The 27,746-nt window shown below is 43.4% G+C and overlaps 1 protein-coding gene across 1 annotated transcript in view; it reads right to left on the bottom strand.

The window, feature by feature from the left end:
• The window catches only part of c1qtnf7 (C1q and TNF related 7), a 53,995-nt gene extending 26,566 nt beyond the window's left edge, over positions 1 to 27,429 (bottom strand). Inside the window, exon 1 of the mRNA XM_078215022.1 lies at positions 27,182 to 27,429. The gene's annotated coding sequence lies outside the window, so the exon portion shown is untranslated. The remainder of the gene's footprint in view (positions 1 to 27,181) is intronic.
• Between the last annotated feature and the right edge of the window lie 317 nt (positions 27,430 to 27,746).

The following is a 27,746-nucleotide window of genomic DNA, read 5'->3' as shown; positions in this document are numbered from 1 at the left end:
AAAGTCCTCCCGTTAGCCCTATACTCAACACATCTGTTATTCCTACCAAAGTGAATTACCTCACACTTCTCCGCATTAAACTCCATCCGCCACCTCTCGGCCCAACTTTGCAACCTGTCTAAGTCTTCCTGCAAACTACGACACCCTTCCTCACTGTCTACCACACCACCGACTTTGGTGTCATCAGCAAATTTGCTAATCCACCCAACTATACCCTCATCCAGATCATTAATAAATATTACAAACAGCAGTGGCCCCAAAACAGATCCCTGAGGTACACCACTTGTAACCGCACTCCATGATGAATATTTACTATCAACCACCACCCTCTGTTTCCTATCCGCTAGCCAATTCCTGATCCAATTTCCTAGATCACCCCCAATCCCATACATCTGCATTTTCTGCAGAAGCCTACCATGGTGAACCTTATCAAACGCCTTACTAAAATCCATATATACCACGTCCACTGCCTTGCCCCCATCCACCTCCTTGGTCACTTTCTCAAAAAACTCAATAAGGTTAGTAAGGCACGACCTACCTGCCACAAAACCATGCTGACTATCACCTATCAATTCATTACTCTCCAAATAACTATAAATCCTATCCCTTATAATTTTTTCCAACATCTTGCCGACAACAGAAGTGAGACTCACCGGTCTATAATTCCCGGGGAAGTCTCTGTTCCCCTTCTTAAACAATGGGACAACATTCGCTAACCTCCAATCTTCTGGTACTATACCAGAGGCCAACGACGACCTGAAGATCAGAGCCAGAGGCTCTGCAATCACTTCTCTTGCCTCCCAGAGAATCCTTGGATAAATCCCATCCGGACCAGGGGATTTATCTATTTTCAGACCCTCCAGAATATCCTGCACATCCTCCTTATCAACTGTAATACTGTCTATTCTACTCCCTTGCAACCCAGTGTCCTCCTCAGCTATATTCATGTCCCCTTGCGTGAACACCGAAGAGAAATATTGGTTCAATGCTTCACCAATCTCCTCCGGTTCCACACATAACTTCCCTCTGCCATCTATAACTGGCCCTAAACTTGCCCTAACCAACCTTCTGTTCTTGACATACCTATAGAACGCCTTAGGATTCTCTTTAACCCTATCCGCCAAAGTCTTCTCATGTCCCCTTTTAGCCCTTCTAAGCTCGCTCTTCAACTCCCTCTTAGCCAATCTAAAGCTTTCTAGTGCACTACCCGAGTGCTCACGTCTCATCCGAACATAAGCCTCCTTTTTCTTTTTAACCAACAAAGAAACTTTTTTGGTGCACCACGGTTCCCTAGCCCTACCAATTCCTCCTTGCCTGACAGGGACATACCTATCACAGACATGTCTGGATCGGCCCTATTGCTAACCCATCAAGTGATCATCGCTCCTATTTGACATTCCCCGGACTATTGTCCACAGCCTAGATGGGGCCAGACTCCAAGGGGTCCAGGGCAGGCTCAGGTGTCCTGTCAACAGGTCATCAACTAGACCATTGGGCCCTGAGACCCTGCCTCCCAAGGCCCCATTGGCAGAAGGCCAAGGAAGGTGGAAAAAGCGCGAGGCCACAGGAGGATAAAAATAGGCATTTCGGACACCTTGGGAGCGAAGACTCGAGATGGGAGATGACCGAGACCAAACCAGACCTGGCCAGATAAGAAAGGAAGGAAGCAAGTAAGCAAGGAAGAAACGGCCAATGAGAATCACCTTTGTGAAGACGAACCAGAGGGACTCACGGACCGGATCTACAGCCTACCAAGCCACTTTTACGGTAGTATAGCCGAATCCTGGGTGTTTCTTGTATACATAGTGGGCAATATACTGGTTAACTATATTTAATAAAGTTTGTTGCGTTATATGTCTGTGTCCATACTTTGTTCTTCTCATAAATGAAGGTACCTGGGTAAAACTTTGATTAAGAAACTGGTTGAAGTATCTGAGTTGGACAGATACAAAAGCATTCCTTCAGAATGAGTTGTAAAATGGCAAGCGATTGGTCAAATCACTAGGAATATTTCACCCAGTTCTGCCAGCAAGTCATATTGGCTGCCAAAGTGCATATTGGTCATTCTCCACCATTTGAGGCTTAATTTTATGATCACCATCAAGCACAGCTCAATATGTGATACAGTTTAAAGAGGCTGCCAGCTGGCATCATGAAGATGAAAAATTCACAGAATTGTCATGGTGCAGGAGGAGGCCATTCAGCCCATTGTATCTTCACCAGCCCTCTGAATGTACAACCCATCTAGTACCATTCTCCGCCTTCTCTCCGTAACCCTGCATGTTCTTCCTTTTGAGAAAGGATATACTGGCGCTGGAGGGGGTGCAGAGGAGATTCACGAGGTTGATTCCGGAGTTGAGAGGGCTGGCTTATGAGGAGAGACTGAGTAGCCTGGGGCTATACTCACTGGAATTCAGAAGAATAAGGGGAAATCTTATAGAAACATATAAGATTATGAAGGGAATAGATAAAATAGAAGCAGGGAAGTGAAACTAGAATTAGGGAGCATGGCCTCAAAATAAGGGGGAGCAGGTTTAGGACTGAGTTGAGGAGGAACTTCTTCACTCAAAGGGTTGTGAATCTGTGGAATTCCATGCCCAGTGAAGCAGTTGAGGCTACCTCATTGAATGTTTTTAAGGCAAGGATAGATATATTTTTGAACAGTAAAGGAATTAAGGGTTATGGTGAGCGGGCGGGTAAGTGGAGCTGAGTCCACAAAAAGATCAGCCATGATCTTATTGGATGGCGGAGCAGGCTCGAGGGGCCAGATGGCCTACTCCGGCTCTTGGTTCTTATGTTCTTTTCAGTTAAAAACTTAATTCCTAATTTGAATGCTCCACCACACTCTCAGACAGTGCATTCTAAACCACTCATAAAACAGCTGCATAAAAACATTTCTCCTCATAAGGTCTTTCTGCCATTTCAACTAAATACTTTAAATCTTTGCTCTCTTGTTCTTGAGAGTGGGAACAATCACTGAGCTGTCAGGTAATTGTCATGGGCTTCTGATAGTAAATAGAAGATGATCTGTGAGGACAAGTTAGTGAGGTGACATATTAACAATAGAGTTACAATTACAGGACATTTTAGCTCTGCAAAAAAAAATTAAGATAGTGAAAATGTTGTAGTAAAAAGGAAACGTTTTTCATCAGTTTTTTCTGGACTATGTACTCAGTCAATATGTTATTACTCTTAGCAAGGAAAAAACGCTGTGTGATTTGGTTCTGGATAAGAGTCTGAAGCAAATAGGAAATCTAAAAATAAGGAGGCCGCTCAGGAATTAGTGACCAGAATATAATTACATTGAGCAAAGGAATGGAATCAAAAAGAAAAGTTAAATACCAAGGTACTTAATTGGAATAGAAAAACCAGTCTCACGAGATTAAAAGGAAAATTATCTAAATCATTTGGAAGGAAAAATTAGCAAATTGAACTGTTGGTTAGCGACAGAAAATATTTAAAAAGGTATAAATCCTTTCCAGTCCAGGAAAACAATATATCAAACGCCAGGGCTCCATGAATGAACAGGAAAATTAGATTAAATTTGAAACAAAATAGAAGCATTAAATTGCTAAAAAAAATACAAGTTAGACCAAATATGACAAATGTTGGAAAGCCAGCAAAAAGAGGTTTAGAAAGATTGAGACAGAGTTTGAGGCAGGGAATTGTCATGGGCTTCTGATAGTAAATAGAAGATGAAAATTGTGGAACAAAATGTAAATTGCATTAAAAAGATGTATTAATATCAAAGGATTGCCAAGTTACTGGGAGGGCTGCTAAGAGGAGACATATTTGATCTTAAATTAGTAATGATCAGGACAAACATGAATGAATTTGGGTAAATCAACTGGACGTGGTTGTCCTTGACCAAGTTGTGGAGAATGGGATTAGACTAGGGTGACTTATGTTGAAAAAGCACCAAACAGTACCTGATGCTTTCCTGTTGCAGTGTGCTATGATTCTATGAAAAACCATCAAACATTGTGAGTTTATATCTGTCTCAGGCTGTTGTCCACTTAGATAAGAGTTGATACTCTTAAAACATACAAAACATACAAACAGTGACAAACAGGAAAACATCCTCTGACCCATTTAGCCTGCCCCACATAACTCCAAAACAAACCCCTAAAAATCCTCAAACTGTATGAAAACCCAGAGGTGAGCCAATTTGAAATACACAGTGTCACTCCTAACTTCACTATAATGTACCAATCCTGATAAATTTTACATAGTTGATTAATTAATTAATTGCCATTTTTTGTTCTTTTAAGTTTTACTTTTGTATATCCATCTCTTCCAGGAGAAAAAAATAAGATGCACAATGCACAACTGTGCAAACTGTGTGTGGTCCATTTTGAAGAAGCATACTGTCTATACACCTACTTATTTTGGACCTTATAGCCCGGACTTTATCCTCAAAGGCAAGTAGGGGGAGTCAGGAAAACTCCTGGCTCGGTCCATCCACTTCAGGAGCAAGTGCCTGCAAACATGGATCTTCATTACAGGGGGAGGGCAGGGGAATGAAGGCTGGAGGCGAGCTGCATAATGTCCTATGGGACTTTGTCCCAGTGAAATAAAACAGAAAGGCTCTACAGCCCTCCAAACATTCCCCATTCACCATCCACGCCACATCAAGCCCTCGCCCTTTATGTTCCCTCATGTCCCATATCAAGCTCTGACACTTTCATGCCCATTCACCCACTGTACACTTTCTCAAGCCAATGAATATCATGGTGTGTAGCAGATATATTCCAAAAAAGCTTTAATAAAATGTAATCCATTAATAAATTTCTTCTACGATCACAGTCTGGCTCAAGCTAATAGAAGTGTCAGTCATCCAGGCCCTTTGACATTTCAGAAACCACAAACCACTTAACTTTTGCCAACAAACATTGTGAAATAATTGGCAAAGATCAGAGAGCCTGAACTGTCAATCCAACAATGTTTCTTCTTTCACCAATTGAGTTTTTTTTCCTATATTGCTCCTTATCCTTTTTCATAGCTAACCTAAAGCATTCAATACAAGAATCTCTGTTTCCCAGATGTTCCTCTACTGATCCACATAACGCACCTCATTCCCCAGAACCAGAACTTGCAATGCTTCCTTCCTCACTGGACTGGAAACATACTGGTTGAGAAGGCTCAAGATCCAGTCAGAAATTAAACCGGAGCCATTGACGGGATTCATTCCGTTTTTCTCGCCAGAACCGACACTCTGCCAAATTCTGATAAGATCGACCCCAATATATCTGAGAAAGTGGTTATAGGCTAGTTGTGAGAGAGGGATCAGTTACATATCGAATGACAAGCTTTCAATTATATGCTGTCCAAGAATTTGAGAGAGGTTATAGAAGAGCTTCATGGGATAGTGGAGAAAAATTCAACCTTGGACATTTTGAGTTAAGTTTTGGAGAACAACAAAGGTTTTGAATGAAAAATCGAACAAAACATCTGAGAGAGCATCATTAACAGAGATAGTCAGAGGAGATATTGAGGCTAAGGATGTTTACAAAAATTAAAGATATTGGGGAGAAGCATTAAAACAGTACCAGGGAAATCTGATTAAGAGGTTAAACTTGCAAGTGCTGTTAAAAATCTATGCCCTTGAAGAACTGTATGGGACACATTTTCAATGCTCTCTCAAGGGGTTAGAGGAGATTAAGATTTTGAGGGATTTCTGGAGGGAAGGTCAGAGAACCAGAGGTGGCACTGCCGTCATTTCCATGTTGACACCTGAAGAAGGGGAGGTGTTGGAGACAAGCCAAGTTTTGACAAGTCTGACCATCAGAAATGTAGAGATAGTGATGTCCCAGTCACCTGATGACAGGATTAAATATCACACAGTCACATGGCACACAGCACTCACTCATGTCGACTTGACATGAGTAGCCACTGAAAAGTCTTAACGTGCATCGTGATGGCTTGTTCTTGCTGTGGCCATTCTAATCTCTCACAGGTCCTTCCAATGTCTCACAGAAAGTGGTGCTGGAGCAGGATGAAGGCTCTGCAGAGGAGGTCACTGGATTTGTGCACATAGTTCACCAGCTCAAATACACACACTTCATTGGGGCCTTCAAGACAGGGCCGTCACATACTGAGGTCACATCACAAGTGAGCTAAATGGTGGAGATGGAAAGAGCGAGTGGAGATTACCCATAAGAGGGTGCAGGACACCACGAGCTCTGCTCAACTGGACAGTCTGCCACTTTCAGCAGGCTGAAGAGAAACCTCGCCATGGTCATTCAGTGCCTCACCGAAATGTCACAAACTGCTCGGCAACTTTTGGATGACGGGGAAGAGTGGGTGGGCCATAAGAGGGAAGATGGAGAAGGGGGCATGCCAGTAGGAACTCTGCCCAAAGCACTTCCACTTCTGACCCCTCTTTTAGTACTCCATATTCTGTCTCCTGTCCTAATAACTGGCAAATGCTACTCAACAGGAATAGGTGGAGCAGTCTATGGTCAGCTTCTCGCAGGCTCCAAAACCCAGAAGTTGTTGACCAAGGGCAGCTGAGCAGTCGGAGCACTAGATTGGAGAAGCCTGCCTCTAGCTCTGCTGAGGTCTATGGGGTAGCACCATGTAACAGTCAACAAAGAATGAGGAATGAATTGTGCAATTACATGAGGATTTTCACTTGGGTGTTTAACAGTCTTACTTGGTTACAGTTCAGTTTAATTTTTCTGCACCATAAAATTTTTAGTTCTATTTTCCCACATTTACCATTTATACCTGTTGCCAGGAAAGTGCCCTTCTGCCTTGTGATAAATGGGAAGGTAGGAGTTAAAGAGGAGCAATAGGTGTCATTGAAAGGGATGAATTGTTGATTTTGGCACTGCTTTGTGCTGGGGGTGCCAGTTGGGTTCAGAATGTGTGTGCCAACTGGTTGTACTGCCATGGTTTAAGTCCATCAGGACAGCACAGAGGTTAAAGAGAGCACATTAAATAGTAAAGGCAGTGTCAGTAATCCTAGTACTAGACAGATCAGGCAAAAGCAAGACAGAGAACAAGGGAAGTCCAGATTAAACTGCATTTCTTTCAATGCAAGAGGCCAGACGGGCAAGGCAGATGAACTCAGGGCATGGATAGATACATGGGACTGGGATATTGTAGCAATTACTGAAACATGGCTAAGGAAAGGACAGGACTGGCAGCTCAATGTTCCAGGGTACAGATGCTACAGAAAAGAGAGAACAGGAGGTAAGAGAGGAAGGAGAGTTGCACTTTTGATTAAGGAAAACATCACGGCAGTACTGAGAGGAGATATATCCGAGGGTTCACCCACTGAGTCAATATGGATAGAACTGAGAAATAAGAAATAACTGAGAAAATCACTTTGATAGGGTTGTACTATAGGCCCCCAAATAGTTGGCGGGAAATTGAAGAGCAAATATGCAAGGAGATTACAGATAGCTCCAAGAAAAATAGGGTGGTAATAGTAGGGGATTTTAACTTTCCCAACATTGACTGAGACAGCCATAGTATTAGAGGCTTGGATGGAGAGAAATTTGTTGAATGTATTCAGGAGGAATTTGTCATTCAGTATGTGGATGGCCCGACTAGAGAGGGGGCAAACCTTGGCCTCCTCTTGGGAAATAAGGAAGGGCAGGTGACAGAAGTGTTAGTGAGGGATCACTTTGGCACGAGTAACCATAATTCTATTAATTTTAAGATAGCTATGGAGAATGATAGGTCTGGCCCTAAAATTAAAATTCTAAATTGGGGCAAGGCTAATTTTGATAATATCAGGCAGGAACTTTCAACAGTTAATTGGGGGAGTCTGTGGGAAGGCAAAGGGACATCTGGTAAGTGGGAGGCTTTCAAAAGTGTGTTAACCAGGGTTCAGGGTAAGCACATTCCTCTTAGAGTGAAGGGCAAGGCTGGCAGAAGTAGGGAACCCTGGATGACTCGGGATATTGAGGCCCTGGTCAAGAAGAAGAAGAAGGCACATGACATGCATAGGCAGCTGGGATCAAGTGGATTCTTTGAAGAGTATGGAGAGTAGAGTTAAGAGAGAAATCAGGAGGGCATAAAGGGGACACAAGATTGTTTTGGCAGATAAGGCAAAGGAGAATCCAAAGAGCTTCTACAAATACATAAAGGGCAAGAGAGTAACTAGGGAAAGAGTAGGACCTCTTAAAGATCAACAAGGTCATCTATGTGCAGATCCACAAGAAATGGGTGAGATCCTAAATGAATATTTCTCATCAATATTTACTGTTGAGAAAAGCTTGGATGTTAGGGAACTTGGGGAAATAAATAGTGATGTATTGAGAAGTATACATATAACAGAGAAGGAGGTGCTGAAAGTCTGAAAGCGATTCAAGGTAGATAAATCCCTGAGACCTAATGAAGTGTATCCCAGGACACAGTGGGAGGCTAGGGAGGAAATTGCGGGTCCCCTAGCAGAGATATTTGAATCATTGATAGTCACAGGTGAGGTGCCTGAAGATTGGAGGGTGGCAAATGTTGTGCCTTTGGAAAAGCCTGGGAACTACAGGCTGGTGAGCCTCACATCTGTAGTGGGTAAGTTGTTAGAAGGTATTTTGAGAGACAGGATCTACTTTGTGAGTGGAAAAATCATGTCTCACAAATTTGATTGAGTTTTTTGAAGGGGTAATCAAGAAGGTAGATGAGGGCAGTGCAGTTGATGTTATCTACATGGACTTTAGCAAGGCCTTTGACAAGGTACCACATGGTAGGTTGTTGCATAAGGTTAAATCTCACGGGATCCTGGGTGAGGTAGCCAAATGGATACAAAATTGGATTGAAGACAGAAGACAGAGGGTGGTTGTAGAGGGTTGTTTTTCAAACTGGAGGCCTGTGACCAGTGGTGTGTCTCAGGGATCGGTGCTGGGTCCACTGTTATTTGTCATTTATATTAATGATTTGGATGAAAATTTAGTAGGTATAGTTAGTAAGTTTGCAGATGACACCAAGATTGATTATCTAGGATTGTAACAGGATCTTGATCAATTGGGCCAATGGGCAGACAAATGGCAGATGGAGTTTAATTTAGATAAATGTGAGGTGATGCATTTTGGTAAATCGAACCAGGGCAGGACTTACTCAATTAATAGTAGGGTGTTGGGGAGAGTTATAGAACAAAGAGATCTAGGGGTACAAGTTCATAGCTCCTTGAAAGTGGAGTCACAGGTGGACAGAGTGGTGAGGAAGGCATTCGGCATGCTTGATTTCATTGGTCAGAACATTGAATACAGGAGTTGGGACGTCTTTTTGAAGTTGTACAAGACATTGGTAAGGGCACATTTGGAATACTGTGTACAGTTCTGGTCACCCTATTATTGAAAGGATATTATTAAACTAGTAAGAGTGCAGAAAAGAATTACTGGGATGCTACTGGGACTTGATGGTTTGAGTTATAAGGAGAGGCTGGATAGGCTGGGACTTTTTTCTCTGGAGCATAGGAGGCTTAGGTGTGATCTTACAGAGGTCTATAAAATAATGACGGGCATAGATCAGTTAGACAGTCAATATCTGTTCCCAAAGGTAGGGGAGTCTAAATCAAGAGGGCATAGGTTTAAGGTGAGAGGGGAGAGATACAAAAGGGTCCAGAGGGGCAATTTTTTCACATAGAGGGTGGTGAGTGTCTGGAACAAGCTGCCAGAGGTAGTAGTAGAGGCGGGTTCAATTTTGTCTTTTAAAAAGCGTTTAGACAGTTACGTGGGTCAGATGGGTATAGAGGGATATGGGCCAGTTGCAGGCAATTGGGACTAGCTTAGGGGTTAAAAAAAGGGGCAGCATGGACAAGTTGGGCTGAAGGGCCTGTTTCGATGCTGTAAACCTCTATGACTCTATGACTCTTATCATGCCTGGATCATGCCATTATTTACAAAACAGCCAGCATGCTGGCACAGTGGTTAGCACTGCTGCCTTACAGTGCCAGGGACCCAGGTTCGATTCCAGCCTTCGGTGATTGTGTCTGCGTTTGTTTCCTCTGAGTGCTCTGGTTTCCTCCCACAGTCCAAGGATATGCAGGTTCGGTGGATTGGCCATGCTAAATAGTCCCTTCGTGTCCAAAGATGCGTAGATTAGATGGATTGGCCATGGGAAATGTGTGGGGTTATGGGTATAGGGTGAATGAGAGAACATGGGTAAGATATTTTGTTAGAGAGTCAGTGCAGACTCGATGGCCAAATGACCCCTTCGGCACTGTAAGGATTCTATGATTCTGTGATGGCATGTTTGGTATTCCTGCCAGCTACGCATATGGCTGCTTCTTGTGCCCTCACCATATCACAGTCCTCCTCATAATGCTCTACCTCCAGCTCCTCCTGTTCCTTTTCCAAAGAGACAAAGTGTTCAGCACCTTCCTCCTCTTTGCTTTGACATAATGTTGCACAAGGTGTAACAGATCATGATCACCTGGATCCCTGATTGTTTCATACTGGAAGATTCCTCCAGGTCTGTTCAGGCACCTAATCGCATCTTCAGAATCCTGATTGCTCTACCACAGCTCAGGCAGTCAGGTGCCATCTGTTGTACCTTTCCAACCTCCTCATAGATTTTGTCAGCTGCATCTTCAGAGGGTAACACTTGTCTCCAAGGAACCATCGGCTAACTGTCCGGAGGTGTGAATATCTCAGAGAGGCCTGTCTGGCAGGGGATGGGAGCATTAAGGCAGCTCCCTGAGAGTGTTGCACAGAAATGCATGTTGTTCTTATTGTAGTTGCGTACAAACAAAACACTGATAGAGCGAAACAAAAACAGAAAATTCTGGATAGACTCAGCAGGTCTGGCAGCATCCGTGAAGAGAGAAACAGAGTGAATGCTTTGAGACCAAGATGGCTTTTCTTCAGAACATGGATTGTAGAGTTGTATAACCGTCTCATGCTGATCTGAAGATTGACAGCTGGGAAATGGTGATCAAATGGTGTAGGCTGCAAAGCAATGAAAGCACTCTCTCAGAATAAAACAGGTCTGAGACCTCAGTGATGAAAGGATTTCTTCATCATAGAAAGAAATCATAGAAACCCTACAGTGCAGAAGGAGGCCATTCGGCCCATCGAGTCTGCACCGACCACAATCCCACCCAGGCCCTACCCCCACATATTTACCCGCTAATCCCTCTAACCTACGCATCCCAGGACTCTAAGGGGCAATTTTTAACCTGGCCAATCAACCTAACCCGCACATCTTTGGACTGTGGGAGGAAACCGGAGCACCCGGAGTAAACCCACGCAGACACGAGGAGAATGTGAAAACTCCACACAGACAGTGACCCGAGCCGGGAATTGAACCCGGGACCCTGGAGCAGTGAAGCAGCTTTCTTGCCTGTTATTTTTTCAGCCCCTCAAATCCCTCTGTTCTCTCACCCTGATTTCCCCAGCATGTTCCAGGAAGCCAGGGAATTCCCAGGCACACACTCTTAAAAATCCAAATTCAGGGTTAAAGAGGCTGATAATTAACAGCCAATATATTTAACTCACAGCCCACACACTGTCCCAGGGAATTCAGTGCATGTTGCAGATTGAGCTAAGATAGAACAAAGAACAAAGAAAGGTACAGCACAGGAACTGGCCCTACGGCCCTTCAACCCCTTGCTGATCATGGTGCCCGAGCTAACCTAAAGAAAATTGCCCTTACTCGGACCATATTCCTCTATTCCTTCCCTATTCATGCACCCATCCAGATGCCTCTTAAATGTTGCTAATGTGCCTGCTTCCACCACCTCCTCTGGCAGCGTGTTTCAGGCACCCACCACTCTCTACGTGAAAAACGTCACCCGCACATCCCCCTTAAACTTTCCCCCCTTTCACCTTGAACCTGTGTCCCCTGTAATTGACACTTCCACCCTGGACAAAAACCTCTGACAATCCACCCTGACTATGCCTCTCATAATTTTGTAGACCTCTATCAGGTCTCCCCTTAGCCTCCGTCTTTCCTCATGGTCAACACCCTCAAGACCAGGCAACATCCCGGTGAACCTTCTTTGCACTCTCTCCAAAGTTTCCACGTCCTTCAAGTAGTGTGGTGACCAGAACTGCATGCAATATTCCAAATGTGGCCTAACCAAGATTTTATATAGCTGCAACATGCTTTCCCAACTCTTGTACTCAATGCCCCAGCTGATGAAGGCAAGATTAAAATTAAAAGGTGCGAATCAATAATTTGCTGCCAGCTTCCTGATTTGCCAGAAACGTCAGCCCTTTGAACCTCAAATCTGGTCACACACCCACCCACCTTGTCAGTTTAAAATTACCGCCATAGATAGGGTTAGGGCTATTTTGGTCAAAGGGTGAAAACAGATGCTAAGCAGGTGCTATGACAATAAGACATACCTGTTTGAAAGTCTGGTTTTAGCCTGCTAATTAATATGAATTTTCCTGAAGGTGCTGAAACACCCAGCTGCAATTTTAACAGTCATCATGGATTAGAAGCAATTTTCATGGAACAGAACATGTAGTCTCCACTCACCCACTTCCACTGCAGTATGGAGTGTGCTAGCTGACACACCAATGGAACATTTATAGAGTCATAGAGGTTTACAGCATGGAAACAGGCCCTTCTGTCCAACTTGCCCATGCCGCAACTTTTTTTAACCGCTAAGCTAGTCCCAATTGCCCACGTTTGACCCATGTCCCTCTCTACCCATCTTACCCATGTAACTGTCTAAATGCTTTTTAAAAGACAAGATTGTACCCACCTCCACTACTACCTTTGGCAGCTGGTTCCAGACACTCACCACCCTCTATGTGAAAAAAATTCCCTTCTGGACACTTTTTATCTCTCCCCTCTCACTTTAAACCTATGCCCTCCAGTTTTAGACTCCCCTACCTTTGGGGAAAAGATGCTAACTATCTAACTGATTCCAAAGGAACTCACGCAGTGAGTGTAGGAGAGGGCTCACCGCTTCTCAGAAGTGGCACAATAGGTCCCATTGGAGAAGGTCCAGAGTGGCAGGGATGTCATGTACCTGAGGAGAGGGAAAGAAGCCTTCCTCGCACTCCTCCCCCTCTCCTATACAGCATCTGGTGATGCTCTATCTGGTTGTCTGGCCTCACGCTCTTCTCCCATCCTTCCTTCAGACCAAAAGGAACCCCCATCAAAATGCCCAATAGCATTCCCTTTTTCCTGCAGCCACCTATAAGATGCTCAATAAGATAGCCCAGGACAGTGTTCATTCTCTTTAGGCAATGTCCTCAGGTATTTCCAGAATAAATATTGTTAGAGCAATGTTGAAGTTTTAACAAAGTGTCTTAAAGTATCTGAAAAATTCTCCTTTGAACCTCTAACAGAAAGCAAATAATAAAAGCTGATCACAGTTTGAAGTATGGCTCAAAATCTTCAGCAATAACTTCCATACTCCTATTCAGATGATCACTGTTAGGAATGGTCATTAATTGAAGAATAAGCCATCAAAATGCTTTACAGCTTCATTACAGCTTGATGTATGAGGAGAATTTGAGGACTCTGGATCTGTACTCGATGGAGCTTAGAAGAATGAGGAGGGATCTCATTGAAACTTACAGAATACTGAGAGACCTGGATAGAGTGGACGTGGGGAAGATGTTTCCATAAGTAGGAGAGTCTAGGATCCGAGGGCACAACCTCAGAATGAAGGGACGACCCTTTAGAACTGAGATGAGGAAGAATTTCTTCAGCCAGAGGGTGGTGAATCCATGGAATTCATTATTTAAAACAGAGATAGATAGGATCTTGATTGGTAAGGGGATCGAAGCTTATGGGGAAAAGGTGGGAGAATGGGGTTGAGAAACTTATCAGCCATGATTGAATGGCAGAGCAGACTTGATGGGCCGATTGACCTAATTCTGCTTCTATATCTTATGGTCTTGTGGTCTAATGAATGCTACCAGGTAATTTGATTGTCAGATAGACCCTTAACAATCTTCCAGGTAACTGTTCCATGCATGTTCTTTGGCTCCTTTATCAAGGCAGATTGTGTTAAAAATGAACAAAATCAATGTTGCAACTCAAGATGCCATCGCTCCACCTTAGTTACCTTGGAGGCTCTTTAGTAGCTAAAGTATCTGGGGAAAATAACCTCCCTGCTGCCTAAGTGGCAGCTGTGGAATCGATAGCACCAGTTTTTATGGAAACATTAGTCTGCACATAAACTGAACTGTTAAAGGAAATTTTAGTATGAAGACATCTGACATTTATTGTAATCTAATTTCCATTACTGTCCTGTCTTCAGCAGTATATGTATCCATCTTTAAGACCATTCAGGAACAGTTCTATTCAGGTGTCAAAACAAAACGGATCAATAAACCATTTTTTCCTGTGCATGCAGGTTGTTTTTTCCATGTTATTTGACTACTAAACCCCAAAAATCAGCCCTACTGCAGCTGTTAGGCCCCTCCTCTGTTTTTGGTGCCAGACTTAGTTCATTAGAAGTATTTTGACATTGACTACAGTTCAAAGGTACTTCATTGGCAGTGGAATGCTTTAGAATATCCTAAGGTTATGAAAGACACTTCTTAGATGCAAGTTCTTTCTTTTGCTGCTACCTTTTGAACTTTTCATTCAGTTTGGCCTAAATTGTCAGGCTCCAGGGACATGTTTTCTTCATCTGAAAACATTTCCCTGTGTTTCTGGACTTTATTCACAAAGGAGCTCCACCTCTAACTCTCGAGTGTTGTTCGTTCCAATTTTTCCATCTGCTGCTTCAAACTTTCTTCCACCACTGAGAACCAGTTTACACAAATCGAGGACTCAAGTTCCTCCTGGATTGAAAGTTACTTGGCCACTTAATTGGTTTCTGATTGTACCAAGATATTAAGTTGGGGCATTTTTGGCAAAGCTACTTCCACTCTCAAATAAATGCAACCATGTACGTTATGGAGTTATCAGCTAAAGCATTCTGTAAGCTACCTTTTTATGATCTCCAATAATTGATTAAATCAGTAAACATGTATTTACAAGCATTTACAAGTCCATGAAAATTCATTTTTACTGGAATTTGTTTACCTTTTTATTCTAAGAAAAGGACAGGAACAATAATTCAGATTGTTCCCTTTTGGCAGCACTTAACTTGGCAAGTGAACATTATTCTCCTGAAATGAACACCATGCATTTTCAGACATCTTAACACTTTATCTGTGGACTTTACAGACTAGAACTGAAGATTTATATGATCAATGAACAGCTGCAGATAAGCAGAAACTAACACAGAGACAATCTCCCCCAGAGATAGCAATAATAAACAGGCTTTTCATTTAGAGCTTTTAATCCAGATTCCAGCTTTAAGACGGAATTTGATGGTTACTGACAATATCTGTCAAAATAAGTTCCACAAACTGTGAATTATTATGCAACTTAAGTAAGTTCAGATGAGTTTTAAAAATTAGTCATCGTTCCACGCAAGCAAATCTGTTTCTCTTCAGACAATGGAGTTAATGAGGATGCTGAAAATAATCCAGTAGTATTATAAAAAGGAAATAGATTACATACATGTACTGGAGTCCATTTCTGTTCCTTTGATGTTATATGGAGATGTCAAAAATACAGGTTTTTCTGCTTCCTGAAGACTAAAGGAAAACTTTCTCTTTCACAATGTTTTGTTAAATGTTCTCTTCATTACTGAAATTGCTTCCAACCTATTAGGCAGCTTGAAGTTGCCCTCCTCCCAACTTTGAAGAACATTAAAATTAGCAGTTGACAGGAAAAGGTCAGTTCAATAATGCATCCAACATGGTTTAAGTACTGCTTGGAAGCTTCAAGTAAGATACAATAAAACATTAATAACCATTGGTATGCCCAATGCACAGGGTACATCCCTTGTGTCTGAGTGTTAACTAGAGTTACCCCTGGCTTCAGCTCTTCATTCAACAAAGTTGGTGAGATGCAAACAGGCAACCAATGATGAGTAATCCAAAATCTTTCATCACGGCAGTCTTCAGGGAAGGACTGGGAAACAGGATTGTTAACAAAAACCCTTGCTCCAGTTGGTTGATAGACACAAAACCTTCATCTTTAAATCAAATTGCATCTTTATTTGGAAAATGTAACAAAACTTTAAATACTTATGACTGTTACAAGACTGACTCTCTTACACTGTATCACATATTAATGCTTCTATTCCCCTATAAACCTACTATAACAAGTATACAAGAAAGATTTTAACCATTTATACTTAACTAATGGACCTGTAGGGTGTCTTTATCCATTCATGCTAGTCAGACATGGAGAAGGATCAGGCTTCATCAAACCTAAAGCTTTAGGTTCCTCTTCTTCTTCTCCTGTGGTTCTTCTCTTCTTTTTTCTTCAAAATTCCAGTATTTATTCCTTGAGACTGGCTCAAACACATGCAGTTCTGCACATAGGCTTTAACCATCAGCATATCATCCAAATCGGTTTATTGCAGCTGCCTGACCTTAGGGCAGTGTCTTAAGATTGCTTAACACTTAAAAACAGACTTCTGGCTCCATTTGTATTTAGTTTCTGTCCATTTGATCAATTAGAATAAATTCATTAGCATGGATGTGTTGTTACAGCCTCTGCCTTGAAAACAACCATGTCCAGCATCCTGCTAACTTAATCACTCATCGTACAACCAAAGCCATTTATCACAGGTAAACAGAGCAGTTCACATACTCAGCCTGGAGTTTTAAAACTTTCTTTTTTGAAGTTAACCATATTTCCCATCAGGCCATAGTTGTGTCCTTTTCTTGCTTGACCATTTTTGTATTAGACAATAGCTCACTGGCTACAGGATGCTGGGGTTGGGTTGTTGGAGGGGGAGGGAAATTGGTGGATAGATGCTGAAAGAAGAGAGGCTGCAGGGGTGGATTGAAAGTTAGGGGTTGTGAGGGAAGAATCAGACGCTGAGACAGGGATCGGTTTCTGGGTTGAGGTGCAGTGTCAAATGTGTAGGGGGAGGGGGAAACTGCGTCGCATCTTTTTTAATGACTGGCTTGTGTGGGGGGGGGGGGGGGGCATTCCTTCTTTTTATTCTTTCATGGGATAGATGTGGGAATTGCTGGATCATCCCTAACTGTCTTTGAAATATGTGACTTGCTAGGCTATTACATCCTGCAGTTAAAAGCCAACTACATTGTTCTGGGTCTGGAGTCGCATGTAGGCCATAACAGGTAAGGGTGGCAGATTGCCTTCCCTAAAGGTTGTTAGTGAACCAATGGGTCTTTACAACAATCCATGAAAATTTCATGGGGTCATCGTTAGTGAGACTAGTTTTCACTTCCAGATTTATTCATTGAAGTCCACCAACTTTTGTTTTGAGATTTGAACCCATGATCCCTAAGCATAGGCCTCTTGATTATTAGTCCAGTGACATTACCACTACAGCACCATTTCTGATGCATTCAGATCCATTTTCAGCTATGAACACTTCAAAAAAATCAACTTTTTGATCGCAGTTATGTCCAAGGTCTGGTTTTGCTGAGTGCAACTGGCTGCCACCGGGAATATTTGTCTTACAGGTACAGCCTCAAAAAGGTGTTAGGCCCCTAATATGCAAAAAACTTAACATCTGTTCCAGTCATGAGATCTGGGCACCTGTTCAAACCTGCTATCCATATGACCAGAGGTGCGCTTCTGAAAAAGTTAATTTTTTAAAATCGTCAGCTGTTGCAAGGGCTAAGTGTTGCCACTATAGCTGCCTGATATCTGCTGCAGTATCTCTCTTCTCACCCCTTAGTTAAGTGTTTGCCAATGTAGCTCAAGTCAGGTTGACTCTGGAAAAGTTGCTTGGGTCAGTAGCGGGGCAAGACTCATCCCTAAATATTATGTTGGGCTTCTGTCAAAGTGGAAAATCCCAGCTATATTTCCATGCATCTATGCATGGGGAATGCATGCCTGGAATCGATGCATGCATTCCCCTAGGGGAATTTCACAGTAATTTCATTGCAGTGTTAATGTAAGCCTTACCTGTGACTAATAAATTAAGTTTAACTTTATGATTGTGCTATGAGTGCCGAGATCAGTGCATGTGCAATGGCCCCGTGCTGGTGGCCTCCTGATTGCTGGCCATCTCGATTGCTGGCCAACCCCGCGACCCCCGCAACGCCAGCTTTCCAAACCCCCAAAGCCCGACCGCTGGCCCCCTGACAATTCCCGGGCCCAGCCCCAACACCCCCCTCCCAGCCCGCCATGATCTTCACACCCCACCCCCACCGATTCTTCCCCCCTGACAGTAAACCCCCCTTCCTGCAGTCCCGAACCCCCCCGCCCCCCCCACCCCCCACTCTCAGTGCCGACCCCCCCCCCCCGGCCCCAGTAGGCTGACACCCTCCCCCCAGCCCGCCCCGGTCACTGGCCTCTCTCCACTCCCCACCAATTTCTATGTAGAATGGCAACAGGGCCCCCCATCCCCACCGATCGCCCCCGTAGGCCCTGCCCCCATCAGACCCGGCCCATACGCCCCATCTCTCTATATACCCCACTCCCTTGACACTGCCCCATGCTTGATGGACAGTGCCAAGGTGCCTCCTGGGCATTGGTACTTTGCCCCTTGGACAGTGCCGGGGGAACAGGGGACCCCCCTGCCACCCGACCCTGTAGGGGGCCCTGATTTCCCCGATTTCCCCTCCTTCACTCCAGTGAGCTTGGGCCTCTAGCTCCCCAAAAATGGGGAGCTACGCTAATCCCCACTGGAGTGAAACACTCCGGTGGAGTGGGAGATACTAGCGACCCTAGAGGCTTCAGTCATATTAATGACTGCTGGAAATCTGGCTCTGGGAAATGCAAGCGGGGCACGAATGCTCGCATAAACCCTGCGAATCGGCCAACATGAGAATCTCCTGGCCCGTTGTGCTGAAAAATTAGCGCAGGAGGTAGGAGAATCATGGGCAATATCTCTGCTATTAGGAAGCATGTTGCAGGATTTTGACTCAGCAACATTGAAGGAACACTGTGGGTGTACCTACACTAAATGGACTGCAGTAGTTCTAGAAGATCATTACTTTCTCAAGGGAAATTAAGGATGAACGATAAACACTTGCGTTGCCAGTGTCACTCACAGTCAATCCATTAATAAATAGAAACAGAGTGGAAGTCATGATGCTTCCATGCTGCTCTTATTCCAGTCAGACTGTTAGGTCCCAGACTGCCTATTAAACAATAAGGTGTGTCACCTCTAGACATGGTGCATGACTTCTCTCAGGAACAGTTGGTACGGTCAGCAACATCTACACTGTCTGAAACATTCAGGAGTACGTTTTGGGCACAGCTCTGATTAGTTACCCAGATTAATCGTTCTGTGGTGTATGCTGCATAACTTTGCAATAATGAGGAGCCTTTACACCATTGGTATCATGAAGAGTGCTCCACGTGGCTTAGTGAATTGGGGCAGCCTTGAGTGCCAACTCCAGATGCACCCCTATCTTGCTAAGGGATTATAAATCCATATAAACCTATCTTACCATTTCAGTCTTTGCGGCCTGTCCTACCAATCTGAGAGGGCCAGGTACAGTGAATTATAGTATTCCAAAAGGATATTGGGATGGGAGGCTCATCCCCCGTCATTTTAAGTCTATTTTTGCCAGATACAAATGCAGGCACCTGCGGGAATCCCAAGCAGGGGCGGCCGAGGTCCAGTTCAAGGATCTCCACCTTATTTTCCTTTCTTTTGAACCAAGAACGTAGAATCCCCAGGCTGATTGGAGAAGAATATTCAAGCCCAGAAGTTTGACTTGTCCTATTAAGGATTATAAGTAACTTAAATGTATAATGCCTGAAATCTTTGCTATAGTGCATTCATTGTCTCCACACTGTAGTGTCCATTGTATCTAATTGTTCACATTAACTTGGCTGTACAATATTCATTGCCCAAGTTCACTTTTACACAGATTCCCAAATCGGAAGAAAATGGCATGGAAATTTGTTGGCACTTTGTTCAAATTTGAGTGAAAATATTTTAAAGTATTTTCTATTTATAATGGCTCTGTTCTTTGACCAGCTTCCCATGGCCCTAAGATGTACACAGTGCTACAGCCATAAATCACAATATTCAGCATGCTGAGCACTATTTCTAAAGCCTTTTGAATGCATTCAGACCAATAATTTTGAATTGTTGCCAGAGGAATCGTACATAGTGTTACGGTTCAGATCAGAAACTTCACAATGTTTTATGAAGCTCGCCCGGAGTCTAAGTTTTGCACCTTGAATTTGGCTCAGATAAGCATGATATGGTTCACCTCAGGTATGATTCAAATGACCCACCAGGGAGCTTTTATCACACAAACTTTATTTAAGAATATAATTAACATTTATGGAAAGAAAATTAGCAATAACTGTTATCAATTGCAAACAAAAAAACAACCACAATAATGTATTGCCCTTAACAAATATATCTAAATTGTTCCAATCAAAACCAAACTTCCTTTAGACAAAACCCTTTTCACAGGTTTAGCACAGCAAAAACTAATGCTCACGCAATACTGGAACTCTGGATGAATGCTGCAATCCTCTTGAAACACTGAGAACAGTTTGAAGTCAGAACAGCTTCTCAGATCAGAGAGACTTCTGACCAAGCCACCAACAGCAGATTTTCTACTCCAGGAAGTCTTTCAGCTAAACTAGCTGAATCTCCCAAAACCAGAGAGAGAGAGAGAGAGACACTTCTTTCCAGCCTGATGTCCCTTCTAAAACCAAAACCTGTAGCACAGAACTGAAAATGAAAGAGCTCCTGTCATCTGACATGGCCTGCTAGTTTTCCTCCTCATAATGGAGGGCCATGAAACTAATTCCCAAAGTAAAAATAAACATTCCCCATTGAAACCACTTAAGTAGCAATAAAAGGACTCATCGTAGACAACACTGTGCCACAATGACAGCTATAGAGAACATAATTTTAAAAAAACTCTTAAAGGTACACTAACATCACAATAGGCCTTGGAGTCCTTGCTCTACTGGTGCAAGTGAAATGGGGCAGACCCAGCTTTACCCCGATGAGGAAATTCTGCCCCACACCCTGGGGACAGGATCATTTAAATGATGGAGCCTCTAGAAATGTGCCTGCAAAAGTACGTCAAAGGTTTTCAAAGTTTATTTATTGGTGTTAAAAGTCGGCTTGCATTAACACTGCAAGGAAGTTACTGTGAAAATCCCTTAGTCACCACAGTCCGGCGCCTGTTCAGGTACACTGAGGGTGAATTTAGCACAGCCAATGCACCTAACCAGCACGTCTTTCAGACTGTGGGAGGAAACTGGAGCACCCAGAAGAAACCCACGCTGACATGGGGAGAACATACAGACAGTGACCCAAGCTGGGACTAAACCCGGGTCCCTGGTGCTGTGAGACAGCAGTGTTAACCACTGTGCCGCCAGGTGTCTGTCCCAATTCAAGGTGGGCACCTAGCCACTCCAACCAGGGAATATCAGTTCTTTTCTGGGTTGATCAAATTCTGTGTCTTCCTTTATTTTTTGCTGTTAAGGTAATTAATTCCCTCTGGTATTTAAAGGACTAATATAAACAGGTTAGAATCGGGGTGTAACTGCATTCTGCCACAAACACCTTGTCCTCTCCAAGTGGGAATCATGCTTTCAGCTCTCTCTCAGTTCAGGAATTGATTTTGATTTATTTTAGTTTCCAAAAGAATAACTGACTGGAATAAATTGTTCACGGGCCAATTGGAAATAAGTTTATTGCAGCAAAGAAGATAATCATGTCATGTTACCTCGTCAAGGGACCTATATTTTTGGATTTTGATGTAGGAACACAGCACAAGCGGACTTTGACCAATGTTTAATAATGAGAACATTGTTAATTCCAGCTCAGAGCAAGTTAATTTTTGAACCCATTGACAGAGGCAGTAGACAACTCTTCCAACTTTACTACAAGAAGTCTTTGACAATTAATTTTTCACCTGTACAACTTCCAAACTTGCAGGAATATGGCAGCTTCTTGGTTAGCAGCAGCGTGGAGTTCTCCAGCAAGGAAGAGTTAAACCCCCCAAAAGTTTAAGTTTGACAATCCTCACTTAGGACCTTAATAAGCAGGAAATAGGTTTTTCGGTCTCATAGGAAAAAACTCATCCATAACCTGGACGCACAAGCCAGAAACTTGTGAAATGTGAGCGTGGAAAACAAGGAAGATGGATTTTACAGATATGGACATGCATTTCTACATCCAGGAGTCAGGATTACCTCTGTGCCCCATAGCCAGAACCAATTAACTCCTTCACCCCCAACACTTACTAACTGTTAGCAAGACCGGTGAACTGACACCTTCGCTCATGTCGAGCTGCCAATGGAGGTATGACCAGTGCTGCCAATTCATGTTGAGTCTGTTAATGAAACCAAAGGACTATTTCAATGTTTAGACCTCTCATTCAGGCAAGACTGGTTGCACAGCGCTGAGTCAGGTCCCAGAATTGCACATAGAGGTTGGCTGTAAGATTGCACCGAATTGCTGCTCGGGTCTTATTAACATTAAGTCAGGCAGGCTGTGGACAGCAATCAGGTGTCCCTATGTAGCTCACCAGTTCGAGTAAGTTCTGAGTTGGGTCATTGCAGACATGCAAGATCCAGGTGGTTATGACTAATTTTAGATAAGGGTCCTTAAGCAGTCATTATACCCCTATTAGCATATGGAAGTGAAGTACCACAGGCCTAAGGTGGTCATGAGGAGCAAAGCCAAAGTATCATCAGAGCGTGCGATATAACTACCTGCAATTGTATCTTTACCCAATTCCACATCCCAGAAACTGATGAAAGGAGGTGCAATTTCTCATTTAATACCTTCTATTCTAGATTCAACAACTTCCCCAGAACTGGTGTTAAACAGATCAGTCACTGGGTTTCTCCTTCCCATCCTTCTTAAATGATGGAGTGATACTTGCAAGTTTTTGATCCATAAGGATAATTTCTGAATCCACAGAGATTTGGAAAATTGTTTTTAATGCACCTGTAATGTTGTTGCCAGTGCTCATAGAGTTTGAAGGCTCTCACTCCAATCTGTGCCTCAGCAGATTACTAAGATTGCGGAGGTGCTGAACCCATGACACTGTGGTACATAAACTTGCTGCCCTCTCATAGGATGATAACATTTGTTCTCCCACCACTGCCACTCCACCATGCCCCAGCTGCTGCCTGTCAGCCAGCCAGACCAGACTGCTGCTCCCCATGCCGAGGTGGTGCAGTTCAAAGCTGGGCCTTCAAGGAGCCAAAGGCATCCTCCAAGACCATTTTCAGTTCCCCCCCCCTGAAAGCCAGCAGTCTTTTACCAACCATTCTACAAGCACTGGGATAGCACTGCAGAGGAATTCGAGGCCAGACAAAGGCACCATCAAAAGAGGCACTAAGGGAAAACATAAGGGTGATCAGTTGGCCATTATATATCAATGGTTAGAATTGTAGTGTGATATGTGATGCACGATATAACACACGAGAGGCTGGATATACTCGGGAAATAAAGGCTTTTATTGCCAACAATAACAGGGCTACCATATACAGTACACGATCCCAGACTAAAGGGTCACCAGGCAGAGCAGTGACCTTTATACCTCTCCCAGGAGGCGGAGCCGATTGGGGTGTACCATAAGGACTATATTAACAGGTAGAACAGCCCAACCCTAACCCCAACAGTAACATATCTACAGACTCATAGTACTGGCCAGACCATGGCTCAGCACTCCTGGTGGGAACCAACAATGGTTCACCACAATATGGAATGATTGTTTTGTCCTGTTCTTTATTACAGGATTTTGAAAAATGGATGCTGTGATTTTCTATAACAGAGGGATAGGAAGATGAAGCAGTGAGGAGCAACTGTGACTGGAGGAATTTATGAGGAGAAATGGAGGCTGATGATACATTTTTGGGCAGTCAGTGTGGAACTGCGATGTGTCAATGTCTCCTCATTTTCTTCCTCCTGAGACGGTCCTGAAACCCTGGTGCCAAGGGTTCTGCAAAGCAAGAGGTGTTGAGGTTACAGCATCTACAGCTTGCACCTCATATCAGATTTTGGAATGAAGATGGTGGAATTAGAGAAGTTGTGCAACACAGGAAAAATATCGTCATCCTAGAAAGTTTCAGGACACTTGTCTGTTACGATCTCAGGGAATGCTGCAATAATAATGCTGAGCAGCACCTCCTCCAAGGAGGTTATGAGCTTCAGCCACGTCTATCCCCTGCTGGTTCATTGCTGATCCGTTCTATTATGGGCAAACCTGTCCTGTATATGTTTCAATGTATTTAAGTAATGTGCTTGTCTGTAGAAACTGTGAGGGTCGAAGCAATGGTGAGTGTATCAGGGTGAAACGGAGTGTACAAATGTTAGTAATGAGTCCTGGCTGCAAAAGACTGTTGATGCATCAGTGATATGCATTGGGCTTTGCATAAAAGTTGTTGATGCAGATACTGGGATGTGGGATTTGAAGATGTATTCACTGACCTTGACCACTCGAGTCAGGTCCTTGAACTTCTTCTGGAATTGCATCCAGGTCCTCAGGGTCAAACTTCTCTACGGCTATTTGATCCCAATGTTTTTGCGGCACCCGATGGACCTGTGGCCCACATCAGAATGTGAACCCCTCTCCTTCTTTCAATCTTCTGATGAAAGGTTAAATGGGTAAGTGGAGCTGAGTCCTCAGTCATGATCTTATTGAATGGTGGAGTAGGCTCAAAGGGCCAAATGGCCTACTCCTGCTCTTATGTTCTTATGTTCTTAAAGGTTAATCAGGGAGAGCTGTATCAGGGAATCTGGAAGCCCTCTCTCTGGCTAACTTCACCATCTCTCCGGGTTGTTCCTGCTCCTCAAAGGTTTCCAGTCAGTTGAATAAACGTCTGCATACAGAATGAACCACTCATTTAAAGAGGTCCAGTCTACTTTTAAGAAGTGCATGCTAGCTTTATTTAATGCTTGCCTTGCACAAAACTGGGTTCCCTGCTGGGAATGCAATTGCAATGCTGTGTTTAACATTGGGTTGCTTCCCATCATCTTTAATTTCAACAGATGCAGGTTAATCTTGCATCATGCTAACTGCGCCCATTAACAAGCCTTGTCCAATTGTCGCCCTTTCATTCCTTCAACAATTGTTCAAGGCATTCCTTAAGCTGATACTTTACTATTAGAGGTTTTTTTAGAGGTAGGTCATCCTTTTACGATACTCTTCCCCATGTACTAGCCTCAGAAAGGGAGCACTGAGGGACCCTCACAGGCACATGACAAAACACTGAAAAATACATGGGGCGGAATTTTCTACAAAAATTTCCAAGTGTAAATAACGGCGAGGAAAATGGGGTGAATCGCATAGGTCTCTCAGCCACGCTCCTCATCGCAATCTTAAGATACTGAGTCACTTTTTTGGAGAGTGGTGAGTTGTGTGCTGATACTGAGGGGGAGCGGGGCCTAAACATGCCAGTGAGCCAGCTGCAGAGAGCTTGGTATCGTTTCACCAGGGTGCCCCGATTTCACGCTGCACTGTTCTGACCCACGCCTCAGATCTTATCCCCACCCCCACCACTCACAGACCTCCGACTATTCTCACTTCGGTCTCTGGTCTTCCATCCTGCCCTAAGGGCTGTCACCCACTACCCCTGGTACTGACTCCTCCTCAGGATTAAGCACCCCTTCCTCCCGTGGGATTTCCCAGCCCCCAATTCAGCCACTCATCTTGGAAGGGCCCCTTCCCACCAGAACCTCCCACATCTGAATAACTCCCCTCTATGACACATATTGTCAGGCTCCACCATCCCCCTTCCCCCATCTGAGTGAGGACCTGCCCTGTACAGAGGCCTCTACTGAATTGCTGCCTGCCTAACTGAAGTCATATCTATTAAATCACTCTGGCTTCCGAATGGGGAAATCAGTCAATGGATGTCACACACAGGGCAACATGGAGAGGTGGAGGGGTGGTGGAATCCCAAATTTCAACTTTCAACAACCTCACTGACCCACTGCACCACCCACCCTGCCCATCTCCCCCCATCCCCCTGGTGGGTCCAGTAAGTAAAAATCCATCTCATTCTTTTGGAAGCGAGTGGAGGTCCTTTAAAAGTAGTTTAACATTGAAGGGTTATCGCTTAAAGCAATTGCACAGAGGACAATGTGAAAAAATAGCTAAACCCAATTCAGCCAGTATCTGAAAGTAACTCTCATTTTATCAACAATGCAGCCCCTTCAGCAATATTAACTCTCACACCTAATTCACCAAGATGTTTTGTGCTGGTCATATTTTTGGTGCAAGACACCTTGCTAGAAAAGGTGAGAAAAATCGAGCAATAAGCAAATGATTTCATAGAATCCCTACAGTGCAGAAGGAGACCATTCAGCCCATCAAGTCTGCACTGCCAACAATCCCACCTAGGCCCTACCCCACCTATTTATCCCCCTAATCCCTATAACCTACACATCCTGGGACACTAAGAGGGAATTTAGCATGGCCAATGCACCTAACCCGCATATCTTTGGACTGTGGGAGAAAACCAGAGCACCCGGAGGAAACCCACGCAGACACGAGGAGAACGTGCAAACTCCACACAGACAGTGACCCAAGCTGGGAATCTAACTCAGGTCCCTGGAGCTATGAGGGAGCAGTGCTAACCACTGTGCCACTGTGTCACCGATAATTTATATTGCAGCGGCTGCTTGTGTTCTCATTGAATGTTCCAAGGACATTATTCAGTGCAACAAATAAATACTGGCTCATGTTACAACTGCAAAAGATCCATAATTATTTTTTGCATCTGTTCTTTTTGGAATCTCTGGGCTTTGATGTATTTCTCCAACTAGCCTGTGTTTCCAAAGAGATCATAAAATATCTGATTCGCAGCAATATTATAACTGTAAAACTTTCAAAGTGACATTTAATTCAGAGTTAAGATTGTTATACTTGTTCCTTTCCAGTGAGTGGCAGGGTTAAAATTCTAAACTGATAATGCAGGGAGTCTCCAGTCTCCAGTTCAGAACAACACAACTTTGCCTTGTTTCTTTCCGCCTAAAGCACATTTTATTGCAGACAAACATTTATTAATTATCAGAACTATTAAGCAGTCCAGCAGTTATATGTGCTGACAATTGCTTCAAGTCTGTCATAAGTGCTTAAGTTATTCTGAAAACAGGAAAACATCAGTCCAGCTGTGGTCTGTGCAGCCATTGAGAAGTTGCAGCTGGACCTGTTTTACGGTTTGCTCCCAAAATCCAAAGATTAAAATTGAAACCTAGCAACATTCTTTAAAGATTTTATATTACAAGTGTTTTTTTTAAATTTTATTTACCAGATCTCTTAAAATCACTTACCACCTTCATGCAGCCCTTCAACTGCAGTATGCAAGTGCAGTAGAACCCAGAGCTCAGAAGATCCTTCACAAACTTATGTTTTGCTTCAGAGTAAAGGTCATTTCTAGTGTTTCTTTAAACATTTCCAAATACGCCTGTTACCTCCACCACACATGGATAGAAAAGAGCTAAAGAGAGAATGACTGCTTGCTTTACTCACGACAGCTACAGCCCATACCATCCTTTTTCCTTCCCCCTCCATCCTCTCCACCCTCCCCCTGCCTCAAAGCAGAAACATTTCCACTACCATTTTTGGCAGATTAGTTGGTTGCATAGTTTAAGGATAACATAATAATGGGCTGGGTTATTTCATCAAAGAATAGCACGTAATGTCAGAAGACCTTAGGATTGCCTGCAATAGTTCATGTAATGCTAGAATAAAGAGGAGTTACTGTAGACAATGTTAAGTTTACATATAGCAAATGTAAAAGTCAATATAAAGAAATTTCATTGCAAATTGTCTAAGAGCGGTCTCGTTATTCTTTTATAAAATGCCAAAAATCCTTGTGTGAAAATGCAATAGGTT

This window comes from Mustelus asterias, chromosome 1 (assembly GCF_964213995.1).
Source record: "Mustelus asterias chromosome 1, sMusAst1.hap1.1, whole genome shotgun sequence".
NCBI lineage: Eukaryota > Metazoa > Chordata > Chondrichthyes > Carcharhiniformes > Triakidae > Mustelus > Mustelus asterias.
The sequence above is the reverse complement of the archived record's forward strand: the minus strand, read 5'-3'. Positions and strand labels throughout refer to the sequence as shown.